The sequence below is a fragment of the Chenopodium album genome, chromosome 23, assembly GCF_948465745.1.
Source record: "Chenopodium album chromosome 23, dcCheAlbu1.1, whole genome shotgun sequence".
NCBI lineage: Eukaryota > Viridiplantae > Streptophyta > Magnoliopsida > Caryophyllales > Amaranthaceae > Chenopodium > Chenopodium album.
Window position 1 is genome coordinate 11,332,074 of NC_137856.1, and position 18,185 is coordinate 11,350,258.

General features: G+C 35.9%; 1 pseudogene across 1 annotated transcript; it reads right to left on the reverse strand.

Moving 5' to 3' along the window:
- Positions 1-1,256: 1,256 nt before the first annotated feature.
- Positions 1,257-16,789, reverse strand: LOC145607027 (non-canonical heme oxygenase HOZ, chloroplastic-like; annotated as a pseudogene). Its single transcript, XR_014105483.1, has 11 exons — positions 16,766-16,789; positions 7,490-7,576; positions 7,093-7,191; positions 3,582-3,654; positions 3,418-3,483; positions 3,221-3,311; positions 2,682-2,749; positions 2,534-2,599; positions 2,125-2,175; positions 1,719-1,783; positions 1,257-1,340 (listed from the first exon to the last, which is right to left on the reverse strand). The product of XR_014105483.1 is annotated as a non-canonical heme oxygenase HOZ, chloroplastic-like (transcript).
- Between the last annotated feature and the right edge of the window lie 1,396 nt (positions 16,790-18,185).

Sequence of the window (18,185 nt, forward strand, 5' to 3'; positions counted from 1 at the left end):
GAACAAGAATCACCCTAGTTTCCAAATTTAGTTTTTTGACCATTTGCAGTGAATTGCTAAATACTACTTTAATTGCTAAAATGTCCACATGTTCAGTTTACGCATAATTTACAATAATCATAATTAGGATTGAATAATCTATAGCTGCAAGCATTCTTTCTCGATACAACGCAAAGTCTGCAAATAATCGGCTACATTTTTTTTTGTATTGCCCCTTCTATATTCAGGTTCACCTCCAATTTGAAGCAATATTTCTGTCACCACTGTTATGTATATCTACAAAACAAGATAAACACGATTGACATAGGTAGAACAGAAAATAAGTAAACCAAACTATTGTGTGAGATGGTCTTACGACTTTATCACATCACTTACAAAAAGTACTTCGTGGTAACTTTTAAGGTTTACCATGCATTTTAATAGTTAAAGAAAGGGTGACTAATGATTTTTGGGAAAATCTTCAGGACTCATGAGATCTGACACATGCAAGGGGAAAAAATGATGAATTAAGCTAAATGATTTTGGTAAATAAACTGAGCTCAAGCTCTTGGGGTTAGGTGAGCCTCGAGCCCAAGCTCACTTTTTCTGAGCCAAGCCAATTCCAACTCTAAGTTAGGGCTCATCTTTGCACATTGAAAATTATAACTTGGCACATCAGAGATTGAGAACAAGGAGCACTTGCATTCAGCAATTGGCATGTCTAGTGACAAGCTCTACAGTTGCCCTGGTTTTAGAGGTGATGTTAAATTGTTAATGTACCAAGAACTTGGGGGTCTTGAAGTCTTGACCCTGGCTTGGTTCTCAGAGGCTACTCCATACTGCATGATCCAAGCCTGAGATCAGTTGGAACACGTAGGCTGTGCTTATTTTTCAATATTTATATACTACCTCCGTTAAGTTTTAGTTGCAACAAAGGGGTAATATTTGTGAGACAAATAAATTCCTTTGTTGCAACTAAAAATTAACAGAGGTAGTATATATAAAAAATATCATCATTGAGAGATTCTCTGATTATGTGTTATTTTGCCACATATCATGTTAACCTAACCACTAACTTAAAGACCACATGGAAAAATCAAAGCGAAAACCAATTGGTGTTCAGCTGAAATTAACACTTGTTTAAAGTAAAACATCATTGAACAAGCAAAGATCCGTTTGATTGAATATGCTATAATGAGATATCAACTAGTTAAAAGAAATTACGGATCCTGTCAAACAATTTAAGGGCCTGATCTAATTTCAAAACTTTGAAATCACTTACATTTTTTCTTGAAAGACGCAAGTTTTAATTGCTTGACTTCGCTGCTTGAAGCATTTCAACTATGAGTGTCTTCACATCCCTGAAACAAAGGAAACGTTTAGTTTCTGCCTGGTTCATTGAGTTGTTCACAATCTTGACAGATGAAGGGAATTTCCAATCACTGGCATGAACAGGTGCTAAAACCACATACCTCAGGATTATTGGAGGTTCAGAAGTACAATAAAAAAAATTACATTTAAAGATTGAGCAAGTATTTCCTCCAGCAGTTTAAAGTTTTGACAATTTTAACTAGCAAATGGAGCCACTTTCTTCTTTACAATTACTTTCCTTCCTAGAATTAAATATATATCCAGTGTAATTCATTATTAAACATGAAGTTAATTCAGATAAAACCATATTCTCCTAACAATAACAATACCTGGAAGAGGAAGTATTTAAAGAAAATTCAGTGACTTACTTTCTATCAGCTGCTGGTCCAGGAAATGGAATTCGAAGCTTGTAAGTTTTCTTCATATAGCTAACCTGAAACGATAGACAAATAACTATTAGCTTGGCTCCATCTTTCAGTGAAGCATCAATTCATCAAACTTGAATTTGTGACAAGCACCAAAAAGCCAAAATCAACCCCTTTAGGTTCCTTTACAGCAGCAGTTCAATTCAACACCTAAATAGACCTGACCCCTAATATGGAGTACTTAACAAATTTTCATTGAAATGAATCTCTAAACATAATTATATAAATGCAATAGACAAGACACTTCAGATCCCTGGATATAACACATAAAAAATATATTTTGTATTGTAAGCCACTTAATGCAAACTGTCATAATATAAGACAGCAAGCAAGCTGAACATTGAGTTACCTTGACATTGAAACCTAGATGGTCTACATCCAGCATATAAGCAGAATCCACCTGCAAAAATATAGAAACTCAGTTCAGAATTACTGGTCGGTCGCAGACTCTCTCTCTTCAACACCCCCTTCCTTATCTCTTAATTCCCAAGCATAGATACATCTAACAAATTAGATGTTCAATGTGGCACCTAGTAATGGAATCATACACTCTTAATCTCATAGAAGGAAAAGTACTTCAGCTGATGAGTTGGAAAACTACGCTGGTGATTTTATAAATATTTTGGAAGCTTTAAAATTCAATGGCTTGAACACTCATTCTCGTATAAGTAGTAGCATTAACAGAGCTTCCAAGGAATATGCACCAGAAAACTTGAAAAGGGACTGACTTCACTTCCAATAATGGTGTATCAAATTACCGGTATGGTAGTTGAGTGCTTCACAATTAGCTTTGTGTCTTCTTCATGATCCTTATTCATATGCGACTGACAAGAACAAGAGTTATCAAATATAAAATCACAATGAATTATTACAGATGTAATAACAGCCTCCTTGTCAGGAAAATACCGCTATTGGCTTGGAGAACTGAGATATTGGATCTGCCTTTGCTGCACTGTATTCCTCTCTGCTGAACTCTGCCAAGAAGATGAGATCAAGTTGGATAATAAATTCACAACATTAAACCAAAAATAGTCCCAAGAAGACCATAAGCAACACAAAATTACAATCCAAAATAACTCAAAGGCCACACAATCAAATGCACAAAATATTTGATAATTTTTTTTTTAAAAAAAAAGGGTGAGAATGAGAAGGCCATCCCCAAAATATAAGAGAAGAAATAGAAAGCAAATGACAGTATGAAAAGAACAAAAATAACAAAAACATATAATAAACTATGCTAAGGCAACTGCTAGTCAATGAACCCCAGCACCACTCAGGGCCATGCTAATCCACTAACATCTTCAAACAAAATACGTCAAACGTCTTATCAGATGGAAGAATGGAGATGGCAAGAGATGGAGGAAGCAAGTATGTTAATCACCACCTCAGAGTCAACAAATAGTAGCTAAATAGACTAGAGTGTCAAACAGAGGAATTAAACAAACCTCCAGATCCCAATAAGGCGGTTGCCACCCCAGATACATACCGCACCACTCTAGGTTGGATCTTCAAAAATTGAAAGTCACCAAAGTCAACCTTCACACCCAAAAGCTTAGAGTTTTAGTTCATTAATAGACAATGTCACAATGAAGACAAAGTACCCATGAAAAGCAATTGCACCCAAAAGGTATATTGGACATACCCAAAAAGCATTGGGGTGTTTAGCCAAATAAGCACTGTGAACAGCTTCTCTATCTTGTTCATTGACCTAAAATAAAATTCTCTGACATGAGCTACATTCAGAAAGTAGGCTTTGTAAGAATTAATTGAAAAAAACTGAACATAAGAGAGAATGGGGAACCTTACAGAAACTGCATCACCATGGAGAGTAATAACTAAATCAGTCCTGTCTTGAGCACTGTGGATTGGCTAACAGGTCCTGCAAATCCAGAAGTGAGATAATAAAAGGACATCCAAGATACCAGAAAAGAGGTTTATGTTTGAAAGTGAAAAAAAGATTGGATGCCAGCTTTTTAATTGAAGCTTGTAAGTCGTAACCACTCATCATAAGGAGATAAATTGAAGAATAATATAAACAAATGAAGAGATTGTAGACTTGTCCACAATATTTTATCTTAGGAGATATATCATCTTGAAGCAAGCACAACAAGAAACGAATAAAATGTTAATGCTCTGTGAGAAGATTGTATTATAAAAGCAACTTTTGGTTGAACTTATCAGGCTGCCAAGGTCTGAAAGGTCCAGTGGTAGCAGCTCCACAAAATAGAACACTCCATATGCCAGCTTAGTAATTACAGCATAGAATCAAAGAAAATTTATTATTCCCAATAAAATGGAGGAACGAAGAAAAATGCAAATGGTCTTAAATCCCTGCACATTCCTAAACAAGGTTATTGCTGGCTACATTGGCACTGTCAAATCCCATTTTCCTTGATATTGTGTCAATCAACCACATACAAGGGGTGCAATTAAAAAACATTTCTTCAAATTCTTTTCTATGCTCGTGTTGTGCTGAAAGATTAATCATCCAAACTAGGGATTTACATAAGGTTAAATTGTGGGTATTAGACTCAGTAATTCCAGATTTTATGAATTTAAACTACCTTTGAGAGAATAACACAAACACATAAGGTACAATAATATTTTAACAAAAGAAAAAACACTAAAGCAGTGTGGTCACCACTGAAAATTTCTCTCTTTGTACTTTCAAGATTATTACATCAGAGCATTCCAAGTTCATACAAGAGAAAGTAGCATTGATGAGAACATTCCAAAGGAACTACTACTGCATAATATAGCTGTTGAGAATTGAAATTGGAATATGTGTGCTCACATGCATATTGTTCACATCGATGAAGTAAATAGATGATAGCCACCTTAGCAAGCTTGGGAGGTTACTACTTCCATTGTCAAAAGTTGATATGGTAGCAAACCCAAGGTGGCTTGTTTAATACTATAGGCCTTCCAAAATCCAAATATAAATGGAGCGTGTGAGAATCCGGTTTGCTTATGAGTATACGCAACTTACAAGTGAGGAAAAGCGTCAAAAGTTTTCTTGTGTATGTGTGTGCACATGTTAGTTGCTATCTCACTTGAATTGTTTCTCTGACCACCAAATGGTTTTTGGATATCGAAGGAATCTTGCTTTGAACTCATACATGTTTTAACTCTCCTCACTTTTACGCCGTCCATTTTACAAATGTTGAAAAGTTCATAAACAGCAACACACAGAGGAGGTCATAGATGCACTTCTTCAATTCTTGGGTGTGATAAATCATATTTGTATAGGATTGTTGGGCACATTTTCATTGTTTTTTAGTTACTTCTTAGTCTCTGAGTCGATAGTTTAGAGTCATTTATGCATAGGTTATCACTATCGTGTTGTATTATGCTCCGTTTGTGTTTTTTTAATGTTTCAGGTAGTTCTCATAGCTATTTGGATGCTCTCGGAAGAATTCAGCATTTGTCGTTGGATGGAGGGATGTTGATTTGAGGCCGATGATTCATTGACCTTGTGCTTATATATGTATGTAGATTCCTTGAAACAAATCGGAGTTGTTTCGTAGTCCCTATTGCAAGTTCGAGATCATTTTAGGCCTTTTGCGCATTGACAATTTGAGTTGCTAAGCATTCTTGCATCGAGCTAAGCTCGAGCTATATAGCTCGAGTACTAGCTCAGTAAGGCAGCAAGCCAAGGAAGCTGCGAGCTATCAGCTAGCTCGCCTATTAGCTCATCACTGCCATATGCAAAGTCCTATGCGAGCTAAAGCTCGCCTGCACTAGCTACAGCTCGCCTGCACTAGCTACATTCGACGAGAGCTATAGCTCGACCCTGCTATCTTTCACGACATCAGTGAGCGAGAGCGCTCGCTCGATGAACGAGCTATAGCTCGTTACTGCTCCAGCGTTTCTTGGTCATTTGACGTAATCAAGTCGAGTATCGTGCCACGTCATCAATTATCATCCAATAGCATTATAGCTTATGTATTTATTAATTTATTTTATTTAGGATGAGGCAATAATATAAATACTAGAGAGGATTTTATTTTGCCTCTTATGCTTTATTTTCTAGATTAAACGTTTCTTTGTTTTCTCTCCATTGTTGAACCCTAGTTTATTATTCTCCATTAATTCAATCATTGAGGTATTTCATTCAATCTTTCGTTCTTTATTTTATTAATTATGAATTCTAGTTTATTTATCTCTTTTGTTTTGTTTATTTCAATTATGAGTGAGTAGTCGTTTTCTAGGACTAAGTGAGGGAAGCCATGTTTATACCTTGATTAATTGTGCTTAATTATTTATGTATTTATGAATTAGGGTTTGAATAATTCCAATTGATTTGTGCTTTATTGTTTGATTCATGTAATTGGCCAATATCATGAGTTGATTATATAGCTAATGAAAATTAGAATTGAAAGATCATATTTTTAGAGGCTTGATTACAATTGGCGAATTTGATTACGTTAGTGACCGAACTACATATGTTAATTTGTAAGCGTTAATTCCCGACCGTAGGATTAACAAGTGCTTTAATTATTCGACCTAGTTTATTTATTAATGGATTGTTTGCATTTCTTGGATTGGTATAAGCATGGTGGACCGAACGTCTAGACCTTTATTTATTTGAGAACAACCTTATTTTCATTTTCATCCTAGTTTAGTTAATTGATCATCAATTCACTATTCGTTTATTGAAATAGTTTATAATAATTGGGCAAAAACTAGTAGAACCTTGTCTCCCTGTGGGATTCGACCCGTATTTGCTAAGTCTCTGCTAACAACAGACGCCGTGCACTTGCGGTATAACTTTTTATTCATTAGGGTGTTGCTTGGAATATAAGTGAACCTTATACGATTATAATGTATATAGACATACGAAGTAGTTTTTTGGACATAAGTTGGCAGAGAACCTATCGATCTATCTTATCAGATAAATAGTAAGTACGGTCTCTCAGAATTTTACAAGTGAGGTGGTAAAAATAATCAACTGTATCTTGAGTCTTGAATGAGATTATTCTCTCCTCTTGATTCAAAGTCAACTTGAATGTGGCTATTGATAGAATCTCTCAAGGCCGTTAAGGGTTTTATGTCAGCTGCATATTAATACCATATGCCTGATTAATAGTTTTTAAACAGTATGTATGTTAATAATTTCTGCAATGATAAGTTTTTCCTAACATGGGAATTATTTCTGCAATGATAAGTTTTTCCTAACTTGGGAACTATTTCTGCAATGATAAGTTTTTCCTAACTTAGGAACTACTATTAACAGAGAAAAAAGTGCCACTGAGAAGATTACTAAAATTTAGACCACGGCGAGTGTCAAGCACCGAATCTGCCATACGAAACATACCTGTGTGTGAACTGCCAAGCTGCTGACTGCCAAGATTGGTGATCCATCAACATCACAAGCAAAGTCTACCATTGATCCTGATGGATAACCATCATATTTCTGCACGATACGCAAAACATAGGAAAAATAAGCCAACTACATGTATGATTACTGGCTTTAGTGCTTAAATTCAACAACGCGCAATACTAAATTTATTAATTCATTATGGACTATGCTCGCAAATACGGATATAAAAAGGTATTGAAACCAAGTCATACATGGTCATTGATCAGTCTAAACAAAGATTCATCAGTTCAACAAATGTCTCAATCACATCATAACTAAGGCAATAAAATTCAAACAACAACAAAATATAATCAAATGTACTCAAATTTCCTACATTAACAAGAAGATAAACCTTAGAAAAGGTAGAGAGCATGCCGCGAGTAGTATTAGAAAGAACAGTTCGAATTTCTTCAACTGGTGGAAGCCTAGCAGCCTTTTCCTGCAATTATCATTGGAAAAATCACAAAAATTCGATCAAATAATGTCAAAAACATAGAAAAAATATATTTAAAACCATTGTATTAGGGTGGTTTAGGTTATAAGTAGTTAATTTGATTTGGGTTGGTAGTCCCAACGACCTACTAAATCCCGATCAAGTCTCAAGTCAAGTTAGGATGTACATGAACCAATAATTTCAAAATGATTTTCGTTTCTTTTGGCTAAGTTTCCGGTCGAAACTTATTTTAAGGGGTAGACTGTAATACCCTGTAATTTCATACGTATTTTCCTAATTAATTAATTATGAATTATTTTATAAAAAGGTATTTTAGTAAATTTATTATTTGGAGCCAAAATAATAATTGAATTTTGGTGCCAAAAGTATTTCGAAAACTAGATTTATTATCCATTTATCCTATTTTAAAAACCGAATTATTTATATATTTTGTACTTCCTCCGTTTTCTTTTAGATGCAACACACCCTTTAACGCGGTAATTAAGAAAGGTGGGGTTTACATGATATAATAAACTTTAAAATAGGATGAGTGGTTGTTAGGAGTGTAATTTAGTGGGCCAGGTGCTTTAGATAAGGGATATAGTATAGTTCCCTAAAGTAACTTTCCTTTTATAGTGTGTTGCAAGTATTGTGACATTTCCTTTTTAGGGAAGTGTTGCAAGTAAAAGAAAACGGAGGAAGTATATATTAATTAAAGCAAAATAATATTTTAATTAATTAATTATTATGGCCGAAATTACCTAATAACTAGCTAGGATTTTCGGATTTTCCATGTATTGAAAATTTGATTTTTCTAGGTTATTTATTGTTAAATAATTGGTATTTAATTAATTAATTAATTAATATTCTATATTATTTATACAATTATTTTATTCCTTAAAAATCGAGCAAAATCTTCCTAACTAGAGGAATCTGAAAATTAGAGTTATGGTCAGCTCCATATTTTCGGCCCTCATGAAATATTTTGGGGTAATTTAATTGATAAAATTATATTTTAATTATCTCCTAAAATCTCTTATTTTCCTTAATTCTAATTCTCCATCTTTTTAATATCTAATCATCATATTTTCTTGCCATTCATTCTTCTTAATTATTCCCCAAGTAATTCCAATTTCATTAATATTTTTCATGACATACATACCTTCCATATTCAATTATACACAATCACCTTAATATTGGAACTTTCCTTATTTCTTTTACTCACTTTTCCAAGTAATCCCTTAAACCCTATTTACCATAATTCTTCCTACATTTTCCTACCTTATTTCATGAGCATACTAGCCTATAAATACCCCTTCATACCTCTCACATTCTTCACACCAATTCTCTTCTTTTCTTCTCCTCAATTTGACACAAATCATCCCGTCTATCTTTGCAGCCAATTTTCGGGTACTTCTAGTCAGTTTTTGGGGTATTGACGTTTCATAGAAAATTATTTCTCTTGAAAATCCTTGAGGTAAAGCTCAAGAATCACCCAATTCGGAGTTATAACAAAGGAGTTACAGTCTCTGCAAGTTCTGCCTTTTCTTTCCAACGCAAATCCAATTCTTCTCTTTTCCTTGATTTCTTATCTTTTTTTCTTCTCTTCTCTTATTCAGTTATTATTATCACTATTATGGGGGATTTATAAATAATTATTATGAGTAGTTTTAATTATATAAAATCATATTTTAATGATGTTTATGAGAAATTAATTTAAAAGGTTCATGTACATATAGTTGGGGGTTTCTAATTACTTGTTAACCTTATATTGATTAAGGTTATATTTATTTGTAGGGTGTGTTCGATCAAGATTCTTGTGGTTCCTTTTGTGTGATTTTGCTAAGCAAGGATCAAGGTACGTTTAGGTGGCTAGATACCTTCGAAAGTGATTGGTTTGAATATCATGCTTTTACATGATTTGATTGGTGATTGAATTGAATTGAATTGAATTATGATTTATGAATTAAAGTATGTTTGGAGGTATTGATTTTAATATTTGTTTTAATTAGAGTATTTTTAAACGATTGATTTTTAAATCATGTTTTAAATGGTTTGATCGAATTACTTATCATGTTTAAAGAAATTTATTGGAAAAGTTTATTGAATTATATAGGAGGTTTTTCAAGGAAGAGTTATTGATTTTGAAAAGTTATTAATATGAGACTTTATTCTCAAGTATTTATTTAAAAGGTTTTGATTTTGAAAGTATGTGGAATTGTTGAAAAGAAGTTTGAATTATATTGGAATTACTAAAAGGATTTATAGAACCATTGAATTATTATTACTAATGCTTTATCAGCATGTTGGTAATCCCACTATGCGGATTTGGTTTATTGATATGGCCTTGGACTTTGTATGACCGGGTCTTTCCTCAAGAATAGCCTTGTAATATAAGGAAACTAGCTTGGGGGTGTGCACATGACAGGGTAAATTCGTATCCCCTAATCAAAAGTAATACCTAAGTCCTCTAACTAAAGTAGATAGGGAAGTAGGGTCGAATCCACAGGGAAACTGGTCTTTCTACTCCTAATTAATTAATATAATCTAAATTATTAATGTAACACCCCGACCCCAAACAGATTAGGGAGGGGCCTATTGTCACGAAATGCGCATCGAGGGCCAACAACTGTCCCCACAGACCAACACAAGTCCTTCCGGCGCATTTTGTCCTCACTCATGCGCACCCTAGGAAAACTTCCCAGGAGGTCACCCATCCCAAGACTACTCCCAGCCAAGCACGCTTAACTATGGAGTATTCTTAACATATAAGCTCCCTAAAAACAAGATGCATCTTCCTTTTAGGAAGCTCATATGCTAAGAATACTCCATAGTTAAGCGTGCTTGGCTGGGAGTAGTCTTGGGATGGGTGACCTCCTGGGAAGTTTTCTCGGGGTGTGCATGAGTGAGGACAAAATGCGCCGGAAGGACTCGTGTTGGTTTGTGGGGACAGTTGTTGGCCCTCGATGCGCATTTCGTGACAATAGGCCCCTCCCTAATTTGTTTGGGCTCGGGGTGTTACAAATTATGTAATACCCCTCATGATTGCTTTAAAAGAGTTTGATATACTACTCATATCAACAAGATGCATCTTCCTTTTAGGGAGCTCATATGCTAAGAATACTCCATAGATAAGCGTGCTTGGCTAGGAGTAGTCTTGGGATGGGTGACCTCCTGGGAAGTTTTCCCGGGGTGCGCATGAGTGAGGACAAAATGCGCCGGAAGGACTCGTGTTGGTCTGTGGGGACAGTTGTTGGCCCTCGATGCGCATTTCGTGACAATAGGCCCCTCCCTAATCTGTTTGGGGTCGGGGTGTTACAAATGGTATCAGAGCAACCTTGCGACCGCGTGCTGACCGTGGATAACTAATCCTATGTCAGTCGTCTAGCGGGGGAGAATTCTGGGGCCATATGGCCATAGCCAGACTGGATGTAACACTTTGGCTACCCAGTTGCCATTAGGCGTAATACTGGAGTCCCTAGCTTTCCAGGCGCAACGAGGGCGTTGCCGTTCTCAAGTGGGGGTGTATGTAATACCCCTCATGATTGCTTTAAAAGAGTTTGATATACTACTCATATCAACAAGATGCATCTTCCTTTTAGGGAGCTCATATGCTTAGAATACTCCATAATTAAGCGTGCTTGGCTAGGAGTAGTCTTGGGATGGGTGACCTCCTGGGAAGTTTTCCCGGGGTGCGCATGAGTGAGGACAAAATGCGCCGGAAGGACTCGTGTTGGTCTGTGGGGACAGTTGTTGGCCCTCGATGCGCATTTCGTGACAATAGGCCCCTCCCTAATCTGTTTGGGGTCGGGGTGTTACAATTAAAGTAAACAATTTTTTGTTTTTAATGTGAAACTATACTACGAAGATTGAGTTTAGAGAGAAAGTCGATAATAAAAAGGCCTAGGGTCACAGGTTCACCAATAATTAATATTCCGGGATAAAACATAACAATCAATTAATCAACATTGCACAAATAACATGATTAATAGGCTCTCGCAATTTATTAATCAACATAGATCTAACAGGCTCTCGCAACTTACTAGATCTAAGTTCCTATTGAAAATAGCTTTTAATATCAAATTACATCTGCTCGATTCATCAATTCAATATTGCTAAACATTCACAATCAAATTACATCTGCTCGATTCATAATCTAATTGCAAAGAATTAAAACAATTCAACAAGAAATTATCATGCAATATCAATAATCAATAATAACAAATTATCCCTTCATATTAATTATGGATCCCCATAAACCCTAGAATTAAACTACTCAGACATAATTAAATCTAAAACATGCAAAGTAATAAAATAAGACATGAGGAATTGAAAGGAAGAAATTACTGAAATTAATTAAATTAGAAATCGTACCGAATCGGAGGAATTACAAAGTAATCAAGAATAAGGGAAAAGTTGAGAGAAAAGTCTAGAGAGAGAAAAAAAATAAGTAGAGAGAGAAAGTTAAGAGAAAAGAGTTAGTGAGAGAAAGAGAGAGTAAGGGAAGGGAGAAAAGAATAGCCTCCTAAATTCGCTTAACATAAGCGTATTTATACTAAGCTAGAAAATCCTAAGTTAAAACAAATTAAACGACGCTTAAAACGTCCTCCAGAAACACGCGCCCAATCGAGCGAGGCACCGCCCGATCGGGCGCGCCTTTTTGATCGGGCGAAGGGCTGCTGCGATATAAGTCTTCTTTGCCCGATCGGGAGCGCCATCGGGCGGACCATCGGGCGGACACCCTTGGGCCGCTTGGACTCCTCGTTTGGGCTCGTAACTAGGCCCAAACCAAATATCCTCTTTGGGGCTTAAATCATTCGATCTAAATTCCTCGTCTTCACACAAGTCGAGCCCTTATTCACCGGCTTGATTACTCTAACCGATCTTGGGCTACGAAAGATGGTAGTGCTCCTCCAATGCTAGTAGTTGCTCCATAAAATCCCGGAAAAATGCTCCAAAGGTGCAATTCCCTACAAAACTCAACCAAAACTACGAAAACACTAGAAAACACTACTAATTATGACCAAGGGACGGGGGTAAAATACTATATAAAATAGACATATCAGCACACTTGGGTGAGGAATTGGATTTAAGGAAATTGGTTCAAAAAGGAATTGGATTTTTAAAGAAAAAGGTTTATCAATTATTTTGAATTTTGAATCATTGGAATTGGTTTTTAATCATGAGTTTTGGAATTATTGGATTATTTATTGGAATTAGTTTTAAAATCATGTTTGCAAATAAATTGAGTTTACATTATCTTGCACTTATCGTACTTAGCATATTTTGCTAATCTGTATTTCCTATTTGTTTTGGTTCACCCTGTTTACCATAATGGTAAGCACTGTTGACTATTTTCAGGTGGAGTCATGAATGAGCATATGGGAGTGTTGGGATTTGCTTCACCTAGTTTAGGAATGTTGGTCTTGTCTTTATTTTTGAGCACTCATAACAATGTTACTATTTTCATAAGTATTAATAAAAGAAAGTTGAGTTTCCGCTGCAAAGTATTGGTTGTATTTAGTAAGTTTGAGTAGCCTTGCGTAATCACGCGACGGTAATACGCCCAAGTCTATCTCTACGGTATAATTATACGTATTATACTGGTATTTCCGTAGAGGGAGATTTGGGGGTGTTACAGTTTTTTTTTTTTTTAATTTTGTAACTTTAATATGTTACTTAATGACTTAATCTTATTGTAATTATTAAGGCCATGTAGTTCTCTTACGTTGAAATTCAGTTCAGTTCAGCTCAACTCCTAATTTCCTTCTCTTATAAAATATTCATTTCAGTTTAGTTCAGTTCAGTTCAGTTCAGCTCAGTTCAGTCAATGAGAACAGGCCCTTACTATAACATGGTTTGGTTGCTACTTTAACTTAGTTTGTTATTTTTTTAAAAAAATACTTAGTTTGTTATTTAAAGGAAATTTTGACTTTTGCTACCTCTGAAACACATCAAATTCATTTTTGCTACTTGAGAAAACTTTTGATTTATTTTACTACCTATCAAATCCCGTATTTTAAATTTTGCTACCAAATTACGGAATTCATTAATAATTTTGTTAGTGAGATGGCGCCTCCCTCATTACCACTTTTCAGCCACCACTCCCTCCTTAGCCACCTTAAATGCCTCCCCATCAGCTACAAAAAAAAAAAATTTAAAAAATTAATTTTCTTTTTTTTTCAAAAAAAAAAACCTACCACCAAGCCCAGCCCCGTTAGCCACCCAGCTCCCTCCCCCCTACCCCCGGCCGGTGCCCAAAGCTACGGCCGGCGCCGGCGAACCCTTTCCCCGTTCTCGCTGCCTCGACCAGCCACCACAACGAACCCCTTCCGTTTCCCCGTTTTCGCTGCCCCGACCCCCACCCCAAACCGAAAACCACCTTATTTTCCCTCCCTCCACCGGAATCCGCCCCCAATTGAATAGCTAACAAACTTGTGCTTCACTACATATGAATCTATAAATTTAAAAAAAATAAAACAAAACACAAAAGTTAGTAATTATTTAATAACTACAACCATTGCTAAAGTATATTTTGATTACAAAAATTCGAGTCACTAGGTTGCTAATCTCTAATTAATACCTACGTACATTGCTCAAGTAACTAACAAACTAATTCAAGCACAATATATTTAAAATTTCCCATTAAAACCACCTAAAATTCACAAAAAGAAACATATACAAAAACAAACATATAATATACACAATTTAACTACCAATAATCAAAATTGGGGTTAAATTATATTGAAACCCTAGCTAACTTTAGTTTACTCATATACGCCCAATAATTATTCAAATTGCAAATTGAAATATAGGTATAAATTCAAATTAATGTTCAAAATGACTAAAAAATTAAACACTAACCCTAAGTGGAAGTGGAAAGGGGTAGAGCAATGGAGGTCAACGGACCCGTGGTTGGCTGGACAGGTGGCGCAGAGGTGGACGCGGCTGTGCAGGTGGCAGAGTGGTGGAGGTGGCTGTACTCGCGCGCAGTGGTGGAGGTGGATCTGCTTGCTGCTTGTGCTCAAAGGAGGCCTAATTCAAAGGTGGAGGGGTGCGCGCATGTGGTAGAGGGGGTGCGCGGCGGTGGAGGATGGTGCGGTGGCGTTAGTAGTGGCGTTAGTGGTGGTAGGTTTTCGTAGAGGAGAGTGAACCGAGGGTTTTCAATTCGACATTATGACTGAAAATGAAAAAAAAAAAAAGAAAGGGAATAGAGAAGGAAAAAGAAAGGGGAAAGGCGCGTTTTTTTTATTTGATTATTGCCACCGGTTCAAAACCGGTAGCCTTTACCATTTATGCCACCGATTCAGTTTGAACCGGTGGCAATGTGAATTTGCCTATCCCGCCCATTTTTTAAGCCATCGGTTTTCGAAAACCGCTGGTCATAGAGCGGTGCCTTTTAGTATTTTTTTACTAGTGCAACCCCGTTTCCTCCACTGAAATCGACCCCCTCCCCTTCCCCTATTGTTTTCGGCCTTCCCTAACCCTAAACCACCATCCCATAACACCCAAAACGAATTTAGGGTTTCGTTTTGGGTGGTTTTCAGGGTGGTGATTTAGGGTTAGGGAAGGCCGAAAACGATAGGGGAAGGGGAGGGGGGTCGATTTCGGTGGGGCGAACGGGCTGATGGGCTGATTCCGGTGAAGGAGGGAAAATAAGGTGGTTTTCGGTTTGGGGTGGGGGTCGGGGCAGCGACAGCGGGGAAAGGTTCGTTGGCAGCGTAGAGTTGAGGAAAGGGAGGGGGTGGGTTCGCGCCGGCAGGGGGGAGGGAAGCAGTGGCAGTGAGGGGAGGTGTGGCAGGGGCGGCTTGGTTTTTTTAAAAAAAAATTTTTAATTTTTACTTATTATTATTATAAAAAAAAAATTAACGGAATTATTAACGAATTCCGTTAACTGGTAGTAAAAGTTAAAAAAAAAGGGCATATGTTAGGTAGTAAAATCTATAACCATTATAAAACATGCAAAAGAATTCACTGTAGCTGGTGAATAGTTCTTTTGTGTGCTATTACATAGACACCCTTGCTTTTAATGAATTGTCAAAATTGCCCTTTCTTTGCCAATTGCATTCTGTGTGATAGCTGTAATTGAGAGTGGCCCCCCTGTTTCTCACCGACTTCCCTCTCTCTATTTTCATCTCAGAAGGAAAGGGTCAGACCATTTATTTAGGGGAAACAAGGAGAGAGAAATCTAGAGAGAGAAAAAATCAGCAACTCAAGACCACCGTTCATCCCTTTCGACGATGGTGCTTCGATTCTTGGAGTCTGAGGTTGTGGAAGACGATTTTCCGATCGTCACATTCATCAGGTTTGATCTCGTTTCTCTTTCTCGATTTAGTTTCGAATTTTTGGGATTTACTTGTTCGATTGTCGTGGATTTTTTGCATATATGTTCCTGTTGTTTTCGATGTATTTTCGAATTTTTTGGGTTGAATCTTTGTGTGTATATTTGTGCGAATTCGTTTCGTTATTAATGGGGTTTATTTGATCGATTTGTTTTCGATTTTTGGGTTTATTTGTTCTATTGTTTTTAAATTATTTAAGGGTTGAGTTTTAGTGCCTTCTTCTATTGTGTGGTGGTTTTTTTTGGGTTGAATTTGAGTGATTTATCGATTTTTGGGTTGATTTTTTATATTGTTAGTAGCATTATTGCCTGATTTGTAACAGAATTGTTGATCTCCAGGTAATTATTGGTTCAATTTTCATCTAACCTTTAACATGAATGTTGACTTGTTTTTTCTATTTTTTTATGTTTATTTCTCCAGAAACCAAACGTATTACTATCCTTCGACCTTCTAAAATGGTGGGCGATGACAAATTTGATGCACCAGCTAAGAGGAATGAAAAGCAATGTTTAGGTTAATTTCAATTTCTATCTGCTATTTGTTGAATGCATTTTGGTGGGCAATTTGGAGAATATTATCTTTCCTTTGATTTCATTTTTGTGGGGGAGGGGGGTATGGAAATTTAGATTATTTTTTCACAAAAGAAAATAATCATCTTAGGCAATTAAATCGGAGGAAGCCCCAGTTTCTCACCGTGAGAAACAAATTCGTTTCTCATGGGGGCATTTTTGTGAATAAATCAACAACTTTTTCAACTTTATTCAACTGTGGAGCCCACAATATTGAAAAAGTTGTTGATTTATTCACGAAAATGCCATCATGAGAAACAAATTTTGTTTCTTTTGTTTCTCACCATGAGAAACAGGGAATTTCCCATTAAATCGGGGGACAAGTGTAATCTGGTGATATCTTTCCTGATTTAAAATAACCGACTTCACATTTTCAAATAATTTAACTAAAATTAACTATCAGTTCTTTGCTTAGTTTTGACTTTCACATTCTATCTTGTGCCTAAGCATTGGCTGACCTTTTGCCTCATTGCAACTTATGCCTTCTAAAAACATTGAGATTAAGTCTACTTTTAATAATGGAAAGCGTACACTGCAAGCTAGAATTGTGCTCTTCACCTTCTTGATTTTTTTTAACAAAAATTGTCTTTTGTTTTCAATCCTATGAGTGAACAAGCCCATCTATTTTGTACTGAGGTATAGAAATGTTTTTATATAAAAATCGGGGATCCACCGTCGCATCACAATCTGTCTTTTCCCCTCATTCTCTCTCCCCCCTTACAACTCATCCTCTCTGCAAAAAATCTGCTTTGCTAAATCCAAATGTTATTGTTCCTTACCTTTAGCCAAGATTCGCACTATCTATATGTTGCAAGGTAGTTTATATTTGATTGGATTGAGTACAAGTTTTTTTCCCCCTCTCAACTTTATTATTTATAATTATAACATTTATTAACACAAACATAATTATTTATGGTTAGCCTCTTTTAATTGCCACCTATACATCAAAAGGTGCTGATGTTGACTGAATTTTAATTGCATTGTTTACGGATTTTTTTTTTTAATTTATTCATCCTCCAATTTCCCTGTTTTCTTTCTAAAATAGGAGGCAAGGAGTAAGACGGAGCAAGGTTTGGTGGATTCGAGTTTGAGGTGAAGAAACTCAGATATTATTGCATGGTCGATATGTTTTTTTATTTATTTATTCAGTTTCTAGAATGTGATTTATTTATGATCTGTGATGTGATTGGTGTGTTGTTGTTGATGTTTGTTTGTGTTTTGTGGAATTGATGGAATTTTAATTTGATTGATTGAGAAACAAGCTCAGTTGATGTTAGGTTATTTTTTTTTTGTCAAATTTGAAGTGTTTTAAGTAAATTGGTAAATAAATTGGTGAGAGTTTTGACTTGAGTGGTAATTTTACACATTGATGAAGTGTTTTGTTGTTCAAGAATTTAGGGTAATGCTTAAATTAGGTTATATTTGCACCATTATTGTTAAATTCGGTTTGAAATTTATTTATTTTGTGTTCTTTTGTATGAGTGAAGTATGAGTAATTGTTTCATGAAGATTGGTTGGGCTTCATTCTTTCTTCCTTTAAGGTTGAGTTCATTTCCTTTTTTTCCCGTTGTATTTCTTGTACCTTGATTATGAGTGATGCTGTAATTTCTATATATGCAGACATGGAAGGTGAAAAATTATTTCAGAATTATGGGGTGGTTTTGATTCAATTTGGTAAAAAAATGGGATTATACTCCCATGTAT